Source organism: Acomys russatus, chromosome 21 (genome assembly GCF_903995435.1).
Source record: "Acomys russatus chromosome 21, mAcoRus1.1, whole genome shotgun sequence".
NCBI lineage: Eukaryota > Metazoa > Chordata > Mammalia > Rodentia > Muridae > Acomys > Acomys russatus.
Genome location: NC_067157.1, coordinates 57,546,528 through 57,550,673, shown reverse-complemented (window position 1 = coordinate 57,550,673; position 4,146 = coordinate 57,546,528). Strand labels below are relative to the sequence as shown.

The 4,146-nt window shown below is 50.7% G+C and overlaps 1 non-coding gene across 1 annotated transcript; it reads right to left on the bottom strand.

Moving 5' to 3' along the window:
- Positions 1-3,683: 3,683 nt before the first annotated feature.
- LOC127205449 (U6 spliceosomal RNA) lies at positions 3,684-3,790 on the bottom strand. The gene has a single exon (XR_007832657.1). It is a non-coding gene; the product is annotated as a U6 spliceosomal RNA (small nuclear RNA).
- Between the last annotated feature and the right edge of the window lie 356 nt (positions 3,791-4,146).

Here is a 4,146-nt window from a genome sequence, read left to right as displayed (position 1 = left end):
AGTCTGCTTCTCCTGCTGGTCTCGGTTCCTCCTGACTGGACAGTCACTCGAAGTCTGCACAACTGAGCCCACCTGCCAGAAAAGGACAGCGCCTAGAGGCTTCCTGTTGTGAGCCTGGGAACTTACAGGAGGCACACTCTACCTGGCATCTAGTCCTTCCCGGAGGAACTCAGGCAAACGAGAACACGGAAAACATTGTTTTGTGCCAAAATGTTGTGCCAGCCATTTTTGCCTTTTCTCTACGCGGATACCTCTCTGCAGGGTCTGCTGTGTTGCCAGGACCCTTATTGTGAAGTAAGGGTCCTTGTTTCTCATGGTTCACACCCTCTTGTTCCACTCCCTTGTAGCCTCCTTCATTTCTTGCCACCCCCCAACTTCCTCCATTTGTTTTTTCCCCCTTTCTCCTCCTCCATCTTTCTCTTCTTCCTCAGTTTCTCTCCCACATCCCCTCCTGCTTTCTCTCATACAGTTAAGCACTTTCCCGCTGAGCCACACCCAGGGAGCAGGTGGTGCTTTTCTTTTTTCTCCCTGTGTTCTCACTCTCTTCTGCGCACCCACCCCCCACCTCCACCCCCATCTCCACCCCCACCCCACCCCACCCACACCCCCACTCACACCCCACCCCTACTCACACCCCACCCTACCCCACCCCACCCACATCCCACCCCACCCTACCCCCACCCCACCCCCACCCCCACCCCCACCCATACCCCACCCACACCCACATCCCACCTCACTCCCACCCCACCCACACCACACCCACACCCACACCATACCCCACACCCACCCACACCCGAGCTGGGAAGACTTTTACCAGCTTCAACGCAATGCTTCTGTTCTGCCGGATCACATACAGATGATGACTTTAAACCAAGGTCTGAAGCCTCAGTTGTGACGTGTACGCTGTGTTTGGAGTCACTCTTGGGACAGGCTGCATCAGGCTGGAAACAGCAGCTCTAGGGGACTCTCCAGGAGGCTTTGGGGACGCCTCTGGTTCTCTGTCACAGGACAGTGGCAGATAGATGCTCCTGGGTCTGATGTCCCTCACCCTGGAGTCCAGGTCGCCTGAGGCCCGACTCCAAGGTTTTGGCTGAGTCACCATTATTCTCTCTCTCTCTCTCTCCTTCCCTCCCTCCCTCCCTCCTTTTGCACTTGTCTCTGCAAACAGACTCTAGAGTCATTCTTCCCACAACTTGTGAGATTCAATGTCCCCCGCATTTCAAAATGGATCTTTCTAGGCTTGGCCAAACAGGTCTGACATCCAGCCACTTCGGAAGCTTAGACCAGAGTATAGCCAAGTTCACAGCCATCCTGATTAATAGAGTGAGACTCTGTCTCAGAATAAAAAGTTAACGGTGTGTGTGTGTGTGTGTGTGTGTGTGTACGTGTATGTATGTGTGTGTGTACGTGTGTGTGTGTGTATGTGTGTGTGTGTGTGTGTGTGTGTGTGTGTGTGTGTGTGTGTATCAGTGGTAGAACACCTGCTTGGCATACATGAAGCTCTAGGTTCGATTCCCAGTATCACAAGTAAAAACATAGAAATAAACAGAGTTGTAGACAGTTTGGTGACTAGAGGATGGAAAGCTATCCCAAACATCAAACAAAGCTTAAGGATCCAGAGAGTCCTAGAAACCCACAAGAAGAACATTATGACGGGCGGATCTGGGCCCAGGGGTCCTGCTCAAACTATGGCACCAGCCAACGACAATACGTGCAGTAAACTTCGAACCCCTACCCAGATCTAGGCAATGGACAGGACATTCTCTACAGTTGAGTGGAGAGTGGGGACTGACTTTCACACGAACTCTGGTGCCCCATATTTGACTGCATCCCCTGGATGGGGAGGCCTGGTGGCACTCAGAGGAAGGATAGCAGGCTATCAAGAAGAGACTTGATACCCTATGAGCATATACAGTCACAGTCATAGGGGAGGGGAGTAAGGGGAAAATGGGAGGGAGGAAGGAATGGGAGGATACAAGGAATGAGCTAACAATTGAGATGTAATATGAATGAATTAATAAAATATATTAAAAAAAAAAAAGAAAACAAAATCAGAGCTATAGATGAAGCAAAACATTAGGGTGTAGCCAGGCGTGCGCATGCCTTTAATCCCTGCACTGGGGAGGCAGAGGCAGGCGGATCGCTGTGAGTTCGAGGCCAGCCTGGTCTACAAAGGAAGTCCAAGACAAGCAAGGCTACACAGAGAGACCCTGTCTCGAAAAATCAATCAATCAAACAAACAAAAATCCGTTAGGGCGCATAGGGGCGTCTCTCCTTATAGCTAAGCTCTGACTCTGGAGTGACCCAGCATTCTTCTTATACGAAGCATCTGGGTAAAGCCGTACAGGGTGGCTGCAGACCCAGCATTCTGTGTGCTGTTTAAGTCTGACTTTGGCCAGTGGGTGCTGGAGGAAAACTTCAATCAGAGACTCTCCCCATTGGATCTGGTGCTTTCTTTAAGCCTAAGAGCCAGGCCGAGTGCACACAGCAGCTCCAGCCAGCGCGCCACAACGCTGCAACCGCAGTCTATTTTGAGTCTTTAAATCTGTTCCCTGGCTCCTGCAGGTGGGGATCCTGCAAATTTACACTTCGTTCCTTCCACGGGCAGCACCCACACTATCCTCCCACAGTTCTCAGTGTGGAAGGGAGACGGAAGCAACCACTGGGAGGCTGACGCAAACCTTCTCCACCTCAGTGCGCAGATGTCAGAATAGCTTCTTCAAACATGCGACAACACTTCCTCCTCCAAAAGTACAGGAAGTGGCTTCCTGTTTAACGTTGCTTGTTCACAATTGGCCCAGAAATCTAATGAGTGGTAAGTGATCAATGAAAGGGAAGTCTGAAAAATTGTCCCCATGTGATGACAGCAGCAGGTGGTGGCCACACCAGAACAGCAAGCAGCTGGCATCTCCAGGCCATGGAAAGACAGTCCTGCCAGAGACTGATGCATGGGAATCCACTGGAACAAGGCTTAAGAAACAGACCCCAGGGCTGGAGAGAGATGGCTCAGAGGTTAGGGGCACTGACAGCTCTTCCAGAGGTCCTGAGTTCAATTCCCGGCAACCACATGGTAGCTCATAACCATCTGTTATGTGATCTGGTGCCCTCTTCTGGCCTGCAGGCATATGTGCAGCCAGAGCACTGTATACATAATAAATAAATAAATAAACAAACAAACAAACAAAGAAACAGACCCCAAAACCTAAGGGACTGTGGGTTTATGTGGGGTGCGAGTGCCCCTGGCCAGGGCACCCAGGACACAGTTTCTGGGCACAGAGCACTGAGCCACACAAGACTGCCCTGCTTCCAGCCGCTGTTTGTGGTGTCTAGCGAGTGACAGCTTGTCGCTCCCTGGAGAACTGGCCTGTGCCATGGGAGTTTTTATCTTGCTGTCTGGCCTTGCTAGCGAGTGGCAACTCTCTGAGCTTGGGCTGACAAGAACAGAGACCTCCCACTTCTGTCAGTAGGAGAGTAGCCACAGGCTGAGCGGGTCCCCCAGGTGGAGATGTCACATCCCCTGAGAAAATGGCCCCTTTTCTATTTCTGAGGCTCTCAGGAGCTTCCCACAGCTGGAGGGAAGTGAGGTTTTCATGGGGCATGAGCGAAGATAGATGCGGGCAATCCTCACTTTGGCTCTGGCTTCTAACCCTGGATTCTGGTTTTGCTTCTTTGTTTATTTGTTTGTTTTTATGGAACTCTTAAAGAATTTGTGAGTCATCCTTGCAGGAGGGCCATGCTGATCTACTCTGTGTTGTTCCAACTTTAGTGTGTGTGCTGCCAAAGTGAGCACCCGGGGACTCTGCTTAAGAGAAGGCTCAGAGTCAGGGTTTAGACGGAGGGGGAGGGAGGTTTTCTTTCTTTTTTTCTTTTCTTTTCCTTTCTTTCTTTTTATTTATTTATTTATTTTTTGTTTTTTTTTTTTTGAGACAGGGTTTCTCTGTGTAATGTCGACAGTCCCAGGATTGCTTTGTAGACCAGGCTGGCCTCGAACTCACAGCAATCTGCCTGCCTCTGCCTCCTGAGTGCTGGGATTAAAGGCGCTTGTGCCAGCATGCCCAGCGGGAGGGAGGTTTTCAAGGAAACGTGATGTGTTAGTTTTTTTCTCCCTGCTGTGACAAAACAGCTGACAAAAGCGACTTAGGAAAG